Genomic DNA, 17378 nt, shown 5'->3' with positions numbered 1-17378 from the left:
GCTGTTCACCCGGTGGCGTGAACAGAGAGGTAAAGATAACTTTGATCGACAACTGTGAACGATATCATCATCGCTTACTACATAAGGCAAAACAGTCTCATCTACAATCCTTGCCGCAAGCTATTAGCGGATGCATTCAAGAAGTCCAAGAAGCAGCAATTCTTAAAATGTTACCAGTTATATTACATGGTCCAACTGGTGAAAAAGAATTCTGGCTTTTCTCGACGATGGGAGCACAACAACAATGTTGGATATTAATGTAGCACGTGAGGTCGGTATAATTGGGAAACCTGAACCGTATTGCTTTGGATGGACTGAAGGAATCTCTAGATATGATGAAACTTCAGAAATCGCTGATATTGCTATTACTGGCGATAGCAAAATTCAGAAGCTTCAAAATGTACGTCTTATCAAGGATTTGAATTTACCAAATGAACGAATCGATTACGATGCTATACAGAAAGAATTTCCAAATACAAAAATGGCAAAATTGAACTCGATTCGGAATCTTCAGCCTCATCTCCTCATTAAACAACGACATGCAACACTCCTTACAACTCAAACCATACTAAATGTAGATCCAAAGGGTCCTATTATGGCAAAAACCGAACTCGGATGGGTCATACACGGTCCGATAGAAGCAAAAGTAAGAGAAGGAGACTTCGTATGCTGCCACTGTAGTATATTCATACAAATAATCAATCAGTACAATGAGCTCAACTTGTAATACTCTGTTGCAAGTATAAACAATTAAACATATACGCATTAAAATATAATTGTGCACTTGAATATGTTTATATATATACATACATTGATGTATGTACATAAACATATTCACATAAATCTACAGCTAAGCATGATTATATATGTATGTACATTTGTATATGCACATACATATATTCACACAAGCAATGTATGCACAAGCGTAACATGAGCTAGAGCCAGGCCAGCGTGTGAACGCTGACCAAGCACTTTGATGCAAGCGCTCCAACAATATGTATGTATGTACTGACACTCCCACTCTCTTTTGTAGCTGTCGCATAAGTCGCAGCATAAGAATATATATGTAAACTTAGCTTAAGCAAAATAATAATTTGGAATAAAGAATCATTCTGAAAACGACTATGCATGGATATATTATTTTTACAAAAGGAACCCGGTCTTGGCTTATATAACATGGCGACCGTGACAGGACCCGAACCTGCAATCTGCTAACAAAAACAACAACTGCAATCTGCTAACAAAAACAACCACTGCAATCTGCTGACAAAAACAATAACTGCAATCTGCTAACAAAAGCAACAACCAACGGCAGAAGAGCAATGAGAGGCCCAATCCATCAAAACCAAATGCAAAAATCAAACCATCAATCAACGTTAATGTCAGAAGAACAACAACTGCAAATATTAACCACAACACAAAACATGAACATTTTATTTATTTAAATGAAAATTTTATTTTAAATCAATTGGAATAAATGTCCAGAAGAAAGCAGAAGCAGCGGTTGGAACCATCTGATAAATCAAGCGAACCAAAAGAAAATCAACCAATCAACCAACAAGGAACACGAATGAACAGTGAAGATATTCCCTTTGTGGAATCTGCTGGAAGAGGCTGGAAGTAGACCTACTGGCCACTCTGGAGACGGAGGAAGACCGACAACGCTGCATAGAGCGTATTGACATCCTGAAAGCTGAACTTCGCCAAAGAGCGAAGAAACGCAAGAGGCCGCAGAAATGAGCAAGCCTTAACTTGCCTTTAATTTAATAATTATAATTGTAACCTTAATAGCAAGTTGAAGCACGAAAGTGCAACTTGCGACATACTAACTGTCTGATAGGCTTTTACTAACAATGTGGTTGGAGATTTTTTTTTAAAACAATAAAACAAATGAAATGTATACCTGAATTGTGAGCCAACCACATTTTCTATGATTTTTTCACGTCTCTGGCTCGCTGTGCAAGACACAGTTGAGATAAATTTTATTTCTCTCTTACTTTTTTTTTTCTCTTCACGAATAATTTAAATAAAAAAAAAATATGCATGAATCCATAACAATTTTATTTTAATATAGAAATATATAATATATAAATATTCAAATAGAAATCAAATTCAGACAAATATGTACCGGTCAAAACATATTTATGAAAAAAAAAAAATTAAAGTAATTGCTAAACAAAAGTTTTTAACCTGTCTTTATGAACTTTATTTCATATTTTTGTACACTTGTAATAAATAAAAACAAAAATCCCATACGTATGTTCGATAATAGCATAAGTAAATTTGATGATATATCCGTTATACCCACAATGGGGTTAATCGAAACAAAATCAGTGGACTCCACTGCAAATGTCATAAATAAAATTGAATCATCAAATGCTGATATGAGATTAACGAACATACTACTATTAATTATTGTCATAATATTGTGCGCATATGTATTATATAAGGCTTACCTATTACACAATAAATGTGTAACAAAAAGAGCTCTAAGCCAAGCCAATGATCTAGATAAGATCTAAAAATACATATGCACACAAGCAATTATAAATCAAAACTTTTTTAACAAAAGATAAAATATATATATATACAAAAAAATAATAAATAAAAAATGACCCATTGTGACAGGTACTTTGAAAAAATAAACAACAGGCACCCTAGCATAGTCCAAGACTTAATTGAGGTTTTTAGGAGCGAGGGAAGTACCTCACCTCAACGCTCCATAAACTTAGTACAAATTAGGTTAGCTTACCTTGACATAACGGGCGAAGATTTCCCAGTCAAAGGAGGCACTAGGGTACAGATGAGTTTCATTCTCACGGTACCATATGTATGCTGTTTTTCAAACGCAGCGGGCACACTGCGTTTCTACCTAATGGAGGAACAACAGCAGTAAAGAACTAAATACATCCATAATCAGTTTAATAGGTTTAGGCAGTTAGTGTAGAATATGGATAAAGCAGAAACAAAAAAGCTCCAAAAATATTTACCTTTCCTTGATTTCCTGATACAATCAGGTGAAACAAATCACAAATACAAGGAAACAAGGTATTGGATAGCCCACAACTACAAATTACAAAAAAATTTTGTAGATCTTATGGAAAAATCCATAAAAGTAGCTTACAGTAGATTGTTAGCTAAGACTCCTTTAAGAAAAGACGTGCCCGGATGGGTCCACGAACTTTTCAAGGACTCAATTGCGCTGATAAACATATCAGAATCGAGTGCAGAACCAATAGATTTAACAGACTCAGATGTAGAAATAATAGACATAGAATAGTAAAACATTATCAAAATTTTTCTTAAATTAAAACGACAAATTTCCTTTTTTATTTAGTAAAATGGGTTCTCAAGAATCCAAAATAGAAATAGAAATTAATCTTAACAAACTCTGGTTACTTGGGATGATATAATAGGAAAAGCTAGAATACACGCGCAAGAATTAACTAAATCTTTTAAGTGCCTCTCGCAGAATAGAGAAACATCCCAAGACACAGTAACCAAACACACGAAGATAATAACCGAGAATCTTCAAGCTATTAGAGCAGTATTAACTGAACACTATAGCAAACTAAAGATGTGGCAAAAAGCAGCCGCAAGTGCGTTCTACGGTGATTACAAACAAAAAGCAATAACTGTGTTTAACAGACACAATATTGAATTTAAACAAACATCAGATTTGGAAACTTCAATAGTACTGGAAGAAAAAACGCAACTAATGGCTGATGAAGAAATAAGTCAAGAAGAACCATCAGCAATAAGTCTTAACAAGCCAACAATTCCCGAAGAAAACAACAAAATGACACAAACAGTGGTAGAATTCATAAACACAGCCACCAGGCTGCTACCATACTTCGATGGTGATATTAAAAATCTACCGGGTTTCCTTGGAGCGCTTCGCGTACTTAACAGCATAAAAGAAACGCACGAAGCAGTAGCTATCGAAATCATAAAATCAAAATTAAAAGGTCAAGCGGGTAATACCCTAAGTTCTGAAACAACGATTGATGAAGTAATACGAAAACTATCAACAATCTTCAAGGGTGAATCAGTGGATCTTTTAACAGCAAAAATTAAAAATCTGCAAAGAAACCCCAATAACTGTGTTTCATACACAAAGGAGATTACTGAGTTGACCGACGCCATTAAAGGCGCATATATTTCGGATGGTCTTCCAATTGAACAAGCAATAAAATACACCACCAAAGTGGCAGTAAATGCTATGGTAAGCCATACCAAAAGTCAAAGAGTCCAGCTATTAATGGAATCAGGAAACTTTGATTTGGCTAAAGAAGCCATTGCTAGATTCACCACTCTTTTAGTAGAGACGGGCTCCACAAACAGTTTCCAAAATAATACCATTTGTTATGCCCAGCATAATGACCGCGGCAGACGCCGCTATAACAATAATGGTAACTAGAGAAACAACTCGAATTAGAACAATAACAACTCGAATTGGAGCAATAACGATGAACAGAGAGCCCAACGAGGCCGGAATTATTCACGCTACCGAAGAGGCGGCCGTGGAGGTGGACACAATAATAATAGACAAAACACAAATAACCAACAGAATGGTTACAACAACACAAATGTCCGAATTACCCAAAGCGACCAGGGAAACGGGCAAGATCCTCCAAATGCTCAAAATTTAAAAATAAAGTCTATTCCATTAACCTAAGTCTTAATAATTTCGTATCATTTAAGAATGTTAAAACAAATAAGAAAATAACATTCTTAATTGAAAAATTCTGACGACATCCAAGTAAACAAAACTGTAGACATTCGAGGCATAGGAGAAGGAGTAATAAACTCCAAAGGCCTAGTCTCAATAGAATTGCAGACAGATAAATATATTATTCCATACGAATTTCACATGCTTCATTCAAATTTCGCAATCCCATGCGACGGAATAATAGGATTAGATTTCATAAAAACTTTTAATTGCAAATTAGATTACAGCAATTCAGAAGATTGGTTTATACTTAGACCACAAAAATTAACGTACCCAATTTATGTTCCAATAACATTCAATTCTGGTAATAACTCAACACTTCTACCAGCAAGATACCAAAATAGAACTATCTTCAGCAGAAGATAAAATTTTAATTCCGAATCAGGAAATTAAACCGGGCGTTTATGTTGCGAACACTATTGCAACAGCCCAAAGTACTTTTGTCCGATTCTTAAATACCACAGATAAATGCCAAATAGTAGACGTTAACAATATAAAATTTAAATCACTTTCGAACTACGATATAGTTCAAAATACCAAAGATATAAGAAAAGAATCTGTAATTCATAAATTGAAGAAAAATTTCCCAATACTATTCAAAGACAAACTCGAAAAGTTATGCACTGAGTATAGTGATGTGTTCGGACTTGACACCGAACCGATCACAACAAATAATTTTTATAAACAAAAATTAAGACTTAAGGATGATGAACCGGTATATGTGAAAAATTACAAGAGTCCGCATGGCCAAATAAACGAGATCCAGCGACAAGTTGGAAAGTTAATCGAACGGGGTATTGTTGAACCGTCTGTTTCGCCTTATAAACACTTTCGGGATCTAAAGAAAAAAACTGGCGATTAGTAATTGACTATCGTCAAATAAACAAAGAATTGCTGTCAGATAAGTTTCCGCTCCCCAGAATTGATGATATTCTTGATCAATTGGGACGAGCAAAATATTTTTCTTGCCTTGACTTAATGTCAGGTTTTCATCAAATTGAACTAGAAGAAAAATCAAGAGATATAACGTCTTTTTCAACAAGCAATGGCTCATATCGTTTTACACGATTACCTTTCGGTCTAATAATAGCACTTAATTCATTTCAGAGAATGATGACAATAGCATTCTCAGGGCTTGCGCCTAGCCAAGCATTCCTCTATATGGATGATTTAATCGTTATTGGTTGTTCTAAACAACATAAAATTAAAAATTTAGTAGATGCTTTTAGACTTTGCAGAAAAAACAATCAAAAACTGCACCCAGAAAAATGCTAATTTTTTATGCATGAGGTGACATTCCTAGGTCACAAATGCACAGACAAAGGAATCTTGCCAGACGACACAAAATTTGACGTCATCAAGAATTATCCAGTCCCACATGATGCAGATAGTGCTAGACGTTTCGTTGCATTTTGCAATTACTATAGACGTTTCATAAAAAATTTCGCCGAATATTCCCGGCACATAACAAGATTATGTAAAAAGAATGTTCCATTCGAATGGACAGCAGAATGCGAAAATGCATTCCAATACTTAAAAGAAAAGCTCTTTCAACCTAATCTATTGCAGTACCCGGATTTTAGCAAAGAATTTTGCATAATCACAAATGCAAGCAAACAAGCATGTGGAGCAGTTTTAACACAAAACTATAATGGACTCCAGCTTCCAGTTTCATATCCATCAAGAGCATTCACTAAAGGTGAAAGCAACAAGAGTACTACAGAACAAGAGCTAGCAGCAATACACTGGGCAATAACATATTTTCGACCATATATATATGGAAAACATTTCACAGAGCGAACAGACCATAGACCATTAACATATTTGTTCTCCAAGGTCAACCCGAGTTCAAAACTAACACGCATGCGGCTAGAATTGGAAGAGTACGACTTTACAGTAGAGTATTTGAGAGGTAAAGATAACTTTGTGGCAGACGCCCTATCAAGAATAACAATATCCGATCTAATTGACATGAACAAAAAAATCCTGAAAGTCACTACCAGGTACCAAAGTAGACAAAACAATTTCTGCGCAGAAAATAAACAAGAACTATTGCCAAGGCAAAATCTTGAAAAAGCTTCCGAGCCCAAGTACGAAAAGTAGTGACCTTGCGAATAACTGATTCCTCGACCACATTCAAACATGGCAAGAAAGTTATAGCAAGAATTGACATTTGCGATATGTATACCAATGGAATTCTCGACTTAGGTCAGTTTTTTCAAAGGCTCGAAAAAGAAGCCGGTATACTTAGTATCACCAAAGTCAAAGTGGCACCGAGCGAAAAGATCTTTGAAACTATTTCAATAGAATCTTTCAAAAATATGGGCAATAGAATTTTACAATTTTTAAGAGTAGCGCTACTCAAGCCGGTGACCCAAGTAAATAATAAGAAAGAAAAAGAAGCTATATTGTCTACATTCCATGACGATCCCATTCAAGGAGGTCATACAGGCATAAATAAAACAATTACAAAAATAAAGACGATATTATTGGAAAAACATGACTAAATGTGTAAAAAAGTACATTAATAAATGTCCAAAATGCCTGACGTCGAAAACGACAAAACATACTAGATCACCTATGATTATAACCGAAACATCACCATATGCTTTTGACAGAGTGATAGTAGACAAGATCGATCCACTACCACATTCGGAAAATGGGAATGAATACGCAATCACATTAATATGTGACCTGACAAAGTATTCAGTAGCAGTTCCTGTTGCAAACAAAAGTGCATCAACTGTAGCAAAAGCCATATTCGAATCTTTTATTCTGAAGTACGGTCCAATGAAGACGTTCATTACGGAAATGGGAACAGAATATAAAAATTCCATTATTATTGAGCTGTGCAAATATTTGAAAATAGATAACATAACATCTACAGCACACCATCACCAGACATTAGGTACCGTTTAAAGAAGTCATAGGACCTTCAACGAGTACATTCGTTCATATATTTAAGTAGATAAAACTGATTGGGACATATGGTTACAGTACTTAGTGTATTGTTTTAACACAACACCGTCAATAACACATAATTATTGTCCATATGAACTTGTATTTGGTAGACAAAGTAACCTACCAATTCAATTTAATAGCGTTAATACAATAGATCCAATATATAATATAGAAGACTATTCTAAGGAAGTTAAGTTTAGATTAGAAAACGCGTATAAAAGAGCTATAATACTTTTAGAAAATAATAAAATTAAGCAAAAAGAAATAAATGATAAAAAAAGTATCAGATTTTAAAATAGAAATAGGAGACAAGGTTTTCTTAAAAAACGAAAATGGTCATAAGCTTGATTCAGTGTATTTAGGACCCTTCGATGTTGTAGAAATAGGTAAAAAAAACAATATAAAAATTAGAAACAATAAAAGTAGGATACAAACAGTACATAATGTTCGATATTAGCGCCAGCTGTTTATATCAAAGTGGCAATCTGGCATTCCTAGTATTATTAAGGAGATCTGGCAGCGCTTAACAGAAAGAAAGGAGTCGGCTTCTGTTCTTGGCACTGTATAGACGTGTCGTTAAGTTCTAATAAAGTTACATATGTACATTCGCAAATAAGTATATTGACCTTTTCACTTATACATAGCTGCGCGATCGATACCGCGGGGTCTCTCGGAAACATACTTTCCAACACATAAAAATAGATTTAAAAAAAGAAAAAATATAATATCAAAAAGTAATTAAAAAAAAAGTATATAAAAATTTTTATGGTTTCATCTATTATTGAAAATATATTCTTACGATTTCGAAAACAAAAGAGAAAGAAAATTTGTCTGGCCGTACACAAACCAAAACAAAAAAATTTTTCCTAAGATACACCTTTATTTTACCATTATTTTACCTTTACTCAATTATCAATAATCATTATAATAACTCCATGTTATTACGTTATTCTCGAAAAAGGGGAGGAGTAGTATATTCATACAAATAATCATTTAATACAAAGAGCTCAACTTGTAACACTTTGTTGCAAGTATAAACAATTGAACATATACACATTAAAATATAATTGTGCACTTGAATATGTTTATTTGTATACATTGATGTATGCACATAAACATATTCACATAAATTTTCAGCTAAGCATGATCATATATTTGTATATGCACATACATATATTCACACAAGCAATGTATGCACAAGCGTAACATGAGCCAGAGCCAGGCCAGCGTGTGAACGCTGACCAAGCACTTTGATGCAAGCGCTCCAACAATATGTATGTACATATGTACTGACACTCTCACTCTCTTTTGTAGCTGTCGCATAAGTCGCAGCATAAGAATATATATGTAAACTTAGCTTAAGCAAAAGAATAATTTGGAATAAAGAATCAATCTGAAAACTACAATGAATGGACACTGACGTGTTCATCTTGGATATATTATTTTTACAAAAGGAACCCGGTCTTGGCTTATATAACACCACATCGAGGATGAACATCTGGGCGTTATGCTTAAAAACTAATTTAGCATAGAAAGATTTGGTGTCTGTAAACCAGCAACGGACAAAACTAAATCGATAGAAGAAAAATTTGCTATTAGCAAGATATCCTCATCTATTAAGCTTTCTGCTCTCTGACGTGACGGTTGTGTTTTTGCATAGCTCCTGAGTTTTTATTAATATTTATTGTTTTCTCTCAAATTTTAATTGTGCTTAGTTTGTTTACGCGTTCGCTGGTGTTGTTCGCTTGACTCCCTTGTGTTTTATTTCCATAATTCGCCAAATTAATCAGTTTAAACAGTTTTTTCTTTTTCGTGATTAGTGTTTGGTGCATTTACTTATTTTTTATTTTTTTCTTTCGTCATTGCTTCTGCAGTTGCTCCCCTCTTCGACCCCAGCATACCATCAATGCTAGTGGCTTTGTTGTTCTCTCTGCTTTGTGCTTGTGCTCAGATTCTCTCCCGCGTAATCACTTTTGTAAGGCCGCCTCTCAAAGCTCGGCTTATAACTGTTCTTGCCATATCTGTTGTACTGTGTACTCTAGCTGTCTCTTTGTTTTATTTGTAATTATTGATTTTTTATCAATAATTATCATTGTGCTGTGTATTTAAATTTTTCTATATATTCTTATATATATTTTTTTTTTTTTTTTGCTTGCCTTGTGTTTCGTTTGGCTTTTCAATGGCTTGTTGTCTACCTACTTGCAAGCATTCTGATCGTTTTGATGATCAGTATAGAGCAATATCTTGTTGGCTCTGCGATAATCTTATTCACTTAAAATGTGCTGGTCTTAATGGCCGCGACTACGACAAATTTTCTGGTTTGTCTGTGTTTAAGCCTGAGCTTGGCTTAATGCGTTGGACTTGCCCATCTTGTGCCAGACAGCAGCTTGATTTTAGCCATTCATTTAATAATATTTCAATCTTCTTAATAGCCTTATTTTCTCTTTTGATTGGTCATTTCTATTTGAGTGCTGCGATATAGATTGTGCAGTGAAGTTTTTCTACTCTGCTCTTAATTCTCTAATTGATAAATGCGTTCCTTATGTGAATGTCTCTACCGTCTCCAGCTCTCCAGTCTGGTTCACACGTAGGCTCTCTAATCTTCGCAACATTAAATCGAGATATTTTAAAAGATTTAAAAAAACTGGTTCGCGACTTGACTATGCAAATTATTGTATAGCCAAATCTCAATTTTGTCTTTTAAATACTCAATGCTACAACAATTATCTCGTTCGCTGTAATGCTGAATTTTATAAGAACCCCAAAAGATTTTACAACTTTGTCAATTCCAAAAGACGCTCTAATGTACTACCTTCCACCTTCAGATTTAACGACCAGTCTGCTAATAATGATTAAGATATTGCAGATCTGTTTGCTAAATTTTTTCAGTCGACATATTCTACTACTGTTTCGGATCCCACACCCTATCCCTTTTCAATCCCACATTTAAATTGTATGTTTTTTTTCAGTATTACTGAAGACTGTATTCTCTCTAGCTTGTCATCTATGAAGTCTTCCTTCGTTCCCGGGCCTGATAATATACCTCGTTGCATCCTTAAAATGTGTTCGATTTCCCTATCTAAGCCTTTAGCTCGGTTATTCTTTCCTGATATTTGGAAGGAGTCTTTTATTATTCCGCTTTTTAAAAAGGGTAGCAAATCGGATGTTTCTAACTACCGTGGCATTGCCAAACTTTCGGCAATACTTAAGCTGTTTGAGAAAATTATTACGTCTTCCCTTCAACATCTATCCAGATCCACTATTTCTCCTTGTCAGCATGGCTTCATGAAAGGTCGTTCGTCGCTTACCAACCTTTTAGAATTGACTACCCTTGTACACCATGGCTTCCGTAAAAAGTGTCAAACTGATGTTATTTATACTGACTTCAGTAAGGCTTTTGATACGGTTGATCATTCTTTGCTTCTCGCGAAACTTAACATCATGGGTTTTTCACCAAAATTATTGGGTTGGTTAAAGTCGTATCTTATTGGCAGAACCCAAAAGGTGTCTTTTCGTTCCTCGATATCTAAAACTGTTCGAGTTACGTCAGGTGTACCCCAAGGCAGTCATCGGGGCCCACTATTATTTACATTGTTTATAAATGATTTGCCTTTGGCCTTGGCTCATTCACGCGTGCTCATGTTTGCGGATAACGTCAAGATTTGTTATTCCTATAATGATCCTTCTTTCCAACAGTACTTGCAATCAGATCTCGATGCGTTCTGTGATTGGTGCCACGTTAATAAATTACACCTTAATGCCTCTAAGTGTTCTTTTTATGACTTTCAGTCGTTTGTCTCCGCTCCTAGCTCATTACTCTATTAAGTCTGTTCTGTTAGATTGTGTTCCATCATTCAAAGACTTAGGCGTTATGTTTGACCCTAAACTTTCATTTAATGTTCATATTTCTTCAATTGTCAACAGAGCAAGCAGCCTTCTCGGCTTCATTAAACGTTGGGCCAAAGAATTTGAAGATCCCTATGTAACAAAGGTTTAATACACTTCGTTAGTTCGCCCTACACTAGAATATTGCTCGCCAGTGTGGAACCCTCAATATGATGTTCACCAGCGTAGTATTGAATCGGTACAGAAGCAATTCTTTAAGTTTGCGCTACGCGGTCTAAATTGGGACCCGGGTCTTCGACTACCTTCTTATTCTGACAGACTTCTTCTTATTAATCTTCCTTCACTTTATAACCGTAGGCTTGTTTTTGGCATTCTCTTTCTCCATAAACTAGTCAACGGCGAAGTCATTTCTACCAATTTACTAGATACGCTGTATTTTTGTGTTCCCCCACGTCGGACCAGAAACGTTTTTCCTATTCACCTTAGTAGATGTCTGACTAACTACTCTCTTCACGAACCTCTTCGTGTTCTTTGCCAATCTTTTAACAACCTTTCTCACCTTATCTCTCCTCATCTTTCTGTCACTTCTCTTCGCGCTATACTTTTTAATCATCTACAGCGAAACCAATGAAAATATTCTGGACTTGGATTGGCTGCAACTCATCCCTGGCCACATTGGCTGTTAATCGGGGCATAGCTGGCACCTTGTGCAAATAAAACACCTCCACCGGGTCGGGGATGTTTAGTTGTGTATAAAGCTAAGCTACCTTCTTCATTTAATTACCATCTGTCTTTAGCTTAAGCTTTTTCGTCGACTGCTGTGTTAGTTGACGTAAATAAATAAATAAATAAAATAAATAAATAGTTTTGTTTTGTCAGAGGTTGAAAAGGTTCAAACTTAGAAAATGTGTGTAACTTGGAGACTTGTGGGTGTCATTTCCTTGGGACTTTCCATTTGTTATAGCACTTTAATACTTTTTGTGGTGGTCCCTTTTGCCCTGCGCTGCTGTGATGATTGCCAGGAAAAAGCGACAGAAAATTATATAGAAGAGTGTTATGGATCAGCGGCTCTTTACCAGCTGTTTTTTCTGCCCGCACTTGCCGGAATCTTTATAGTATTATCGGACTTTCGGGATAAATATTATTTGGAATGGTGGCTGCTTCGTCATGCCGTTGTGATGAATTGTGCAATTTTCAATTGTGTTTGTTATAGCAGGTTCTACGATGACTTGGATATTAAATTCAATATTTCTAGCATAGCTTCACTCTGCATTACGTATGGATTTGTGGCATATCATTATATTAAATACCGCACCAGAGTAGGAAATGTAATTGCTTTAAATGAACTAAACATTATAAGAGTAAATGGACAATATCAGGTAAACTTACCCTGCAAAAGCGACATAGTGGAACTCCCCGATAGTCGCCAAATGGCAGAACATAGACTAAAATGTTTAGAAAAAAAAAGCTGAACAGAAACCGTGAACTAGCGCAAGCATACCAAAAGGAAGTGGAGAAGCTACTGAAGAATGGTTATGCCAAAATAGTCACTAATGCCAACTTGCTTAAATCCCCAAAACTGTGGTTCTTGCCACATTTTGCAGTAATTAATCCCAAGAAAAAGGGAAAAGTTCGAGTAGTGTTCGACGCAGCAGCCATTTGTAATGGCACTTCCTTGAACGAAAATCTACTAACTGGGCCGGATTGCCTTTCATCAATCGTAGGCGTGCTTATAAGATTAAGATTAAACACAATAGCCTTTGCTGCAAATACTAAAAAGTGATTAATCAGGTAAAAATCGCCAAAGAAGATGTAGTCTCACAATGCTTTTTATGGAGAAATATGAATATCCAAATACCACCAACAGTCTGACCAACAGACGTCAATGATATTCGGAGCAACCTCCTTACCATTTATAGCACAATTTGTAAAAAATCACAATGCGGCGATACACAAAAGTGAGGCACCAGAAGCAGCTCAAGACATCATTGAAAACCATTACGTCGACGGCTATCTGGATTCAAAAGCAACAGTTCGCGAAGCTGTTGAGATAATTCATGCAGTTATTAAAATACACGCAGCGGGACATTTTCGAATTCGAAATTTTATTTGTAATAATCATGATGTCTTACAGGCAATACCCGAAGATCTACGTAGTCCGTTAACACGTATTCGATTGGGTGAAAAAAGAGACATATCTCAAAAGGTTCTCGGCATGGGACGCACAAAGAGACATATTTATTTTCTCAACAACTACAATGCACAGTATAATCGAGGATATAATGAATGGAACAAGGATGCCTACAAAAAGAAAGGTGCTTGCAGCAGTCAACTCAATATATGATCTCTTGGGAATGGTGACTCCAGTAACACTAAAAGGTCGGATCTTGATGCGTAGTATTTGGGAAGTTGGCATTGGATGGGATGATGTGATTAAAGGCGACCCTGTCAAAAAGTGACATGAGTGGTTAAACGATCTGAAAAGACTACATGATGTTAAAATACCAAAATGTTACTCCCAACATTTATCTATTGCTACGAAAGTCGAACTACACGTTTTTTGCGACGCTAGCAGTAAAGCATACGCTGCAGCGGCACATATTCGAGTAAGTTACAAGGGTGCAGAAGCCGCAAAAAATATGACGTCATGCTTATAGCATCTCGGGCTCGAGTTTCACCTTTGAAACATGTTACGATTCTAAAACTTGAAACATTGGCAGCTGTGATGGGATGTAGACTGGCGGAAACTATTGAAAACGAAATGCATCTAAAATTTGATGAAAGGTTTTTCTGGACAGACTCCCAAACAGTGATTTTATGGATAAACAGTAACGAAAGGCTGCAAGTTTTCGTAGCCAACAGAATAAGCGAAATATGCGAAAAGTCCAAGAGGGCAGAATGGAATTGGGTTCCAACCATGAAAAACATTGCTGACATCATAACAAGAGATTCGCCAATAAAAGTTGCCACAGACAGATGGCAACAAGGGCCAGCTTTTCTTGGATTGGATAAAAAAATGTGGCCACAGCCAAAATTAAAGGCACCAACCGAACCAGGGCTTATGATGCTGATTCACCAATATGACCACCCATTTAAAATACTGGAAAATATAATTTCGAAGTTCACACAACTGGTAAGAACCACAGCATGGGTCAAAAGATTTATAGAAAATGTAAAAGCGAAAATTTATAGGGTTTTTGTATAAATTTTTCCCTTTAATTATTATATCGTATATAAGTTAATTTCTCCATTTCTCTATCATATTTAAGTAGAAAAGGTTATTGCGTGTTCTATGTAAGTCTCACTCACTTGTGCAACTATAATTCTTTAAATAAAGTGATCCTTGTAAATTGTAAATTGAAAAAGCGAAACGTTGTAAGATGGAACTCCGTCGGGGCGATATCGTCGTGGAGGAGTATAATTGGTCTCTATCAAAATGGTATCTCCATGTCCAAGCAGAATGTTTTCACAATGACATAATCTATGCTAAAACTGGCAAGATCACAGGGGGTTTACGCCTCACTAAATATTGTCTTTCTATGAGTGATGATGAAATTCTACGCATAAACAGCCGAATAATACGTGCAGAAGGCGTCGTCGCGACAAGTCCTATTGGGTTGCATGGAGATCAAGTATTCACAAAGTTAATGGTACAACATTTTCACAACGAAGTACAGCATACCGGAATAAAAGTCGTCGTACATAAATTCAAGTCGCAATACTGGATGCCGAAGATGAATACCAAGATCAAAAGAATTATCAACGAATGTATGTGGTGTAGACGATGCAAAGCCAAACCGGTTAAAGAGAAAATGGGTCTATTACCCAAGGAGAGGTTCTCTACATTTCAAAAACCCTTCACATCCGTTGGCATGGATTATTTCGGCCCGTTCTATACGAAAGATGGTCGGGGTTCCAGTGGCAGAAACAATAAATGTCTGCGAAAGCGATATGGCGTTCTCTTTACATGCTTAACATATAGAGCAATACATGTGGAAATCGCAAACTCTCTTACTACAGACTCGTGCATGTTGGCAATCCGTCGAATGATGGCAAGGCAAGGCGAGGCGAAATTAAAACACTATGGTCCGATAATGGAACTTATCTTAGAGGCGCTTCAAGAAACCTAACAGAAGCTCTAGAAGAAATAAACACAAAGGGGAATCGAATGGAAATTTATACCAGCGAACTCACCAAATTTTGGAGGCTACTGGGAAAGGCTAATTGCATGCTTTAAAAGAACACTAGATGAAGTACTATCCGTCGAAAGTAATGCCACTGACGAAGTGCTGCAAACTCTTTTTTGTGAAGCGAAGCATTTGGTTAATAGTCGACCGTATATTCTAGAATCGGATGATGTAGATGACGGCTTAGGACTATGCCCCAATGATATAATCATACAACAAAGTGGATCTATTGAAGCACTATGCAAAATTAGCGGATCCAGTGAGAAGAAGACATGGAGGATGACGCAAATGTTAGTGAAAGCCTTCTAGACCCGATTCATTAAGGAATATATCCCAAGTTTAGTTAACAGATCAAATGGGAAAAGAATTGCGACAACCTGAAAGAGTGTGAACTCGTCGTTGTAAAATGCATGACGCCAAGAGGTGAATGGCCAATTGGAATAGTACTCAAAACACACCCAGGAGAAGATGGAATAGTGAGAGTAGCAGACATAAAAACAAAAAAAACACTTATCGTCGGCCAGTAAGAAACCTATGCAGATTAAGACTGACGCGTGCAATGCGAAGTACGTACAAGTGGTCCATACGACACCAGGACTCGAAAAGGTTCATGCAGGGAATAGTTAGAAGTACAGTGTTTTAAGGATAGAGGAATAAAATTTCTAGTAGGTACAGGTACGGGGTACAGATGGGTTTAACTGGTTCAATAGCTCAGGAGAGTCTATTTCACCTATTAAAAGTTTATGAATAAAGATAGCACCAAGCATTATTCTACGATTGATTAAAGAAGGAAGATTGATTAAAAGAAGCCTACTGGAGTATGATGGCAAATTGACACTGAATTGCTTTTGCACAGACTCAATTTTACTTTAGTGCGTCTCATATTGAGGTGACCATATGCAGGATCCGTAGTCTAAGAGCGCATCTTATTCTCGAAACAAAAAACACGTATCACAGTGTTTACACAATTGAACACATGCAACAACAATTTGTACGCAAGAGCGCGAGAGCTAGTTACAACGGTAAAGACAAAAGGCAAAAGAAATAAGCAAAACAACAACACCGCTAATGCAAGTATTGTTGTAAGTTTTGATTTATGTATATTTAAAGTTTAAACAAAAGCGACTGCAAGAATTCGCGAAATGAAAATAGAATTCGGATGCAGAAATTATTATTAGGCCGATAATGAGATTAAAAGTTATAGAAATGTATTTAATCGCGAGAAAAAAATAAAATTTGATAAGCGCAAAAAAAACACGTCCGTCCTCTGCAACGAGTGAAAGTTGTTGTTGAAGAAATCAACAAATATATCGGCAGATGCCTGATCAGTGTCAGCTTTATTGTTTTCGTAAGACAAGTAAGACGGGTGCCTTGATGTATTACGTTTTACATTGACAAAGTTATAATATTGCTTAGGATGGCGAGTAAACCTAAGTTTACATCGCTGAAGATAATCCTTATAGCATTGTGAATTCAGCACCATAAAATTTGATCGAGCAACTACATAAAGGGAAAACTCCGATGCTTTACCTTATTGTTTAAATCTTTTATAGCATCTTGATTTTACGTAACTCACGTGAGAACCAAGGAGGTCTTTCACACCATCCTTGGGTCACACGCGGGACAAAAACATCGAAGAATGACTTAAGAGT

At 36.2% G+C, this 17378-nt stretch overlaps 1 protein-coding gene across 1 annotated transcript in view; it reads left to right on the top strand.

The window, feature by feature from the left end:
- Positions 1 to 12241, top strand: part of Schip1 (Schwannomin interacting protein 1) — a 465465-nt gene extending 453224 nt beyond the window's left edge. The window contains exon 5 of the transcript XR_011032731.1: positions 12159 to 12241. The gene's annotated coding sequence lies outside the window, so the exon portion shown is untranslated. The remainder of the gene's footprint in view (positions 1 to 12158) is intronic.
- The last annotated feature ends 5137 nt before the right edge of the window (positions 12242 to 17378 follow it).

The sequence above is a fragment of the Drosophila tropicalis genome, unplaced genomic scaffold, assembly GCF_018151085.1.
Source record: "Drosophila tropicalis isolate 14030-0801.00 unplaced genomic scaffold, ASM1815108v1 contig_615, whole genome shotgun sequence".
Lineage (NCBI taxonomy): Eukaryota > Metazoa > Arthropoda > Insecta > Diptera > Drosophilidae > Drosophila > Drosophila tropicalis.
This window is presented reverse-complemented; position numbering and strand designations above follow the sequence as displayed.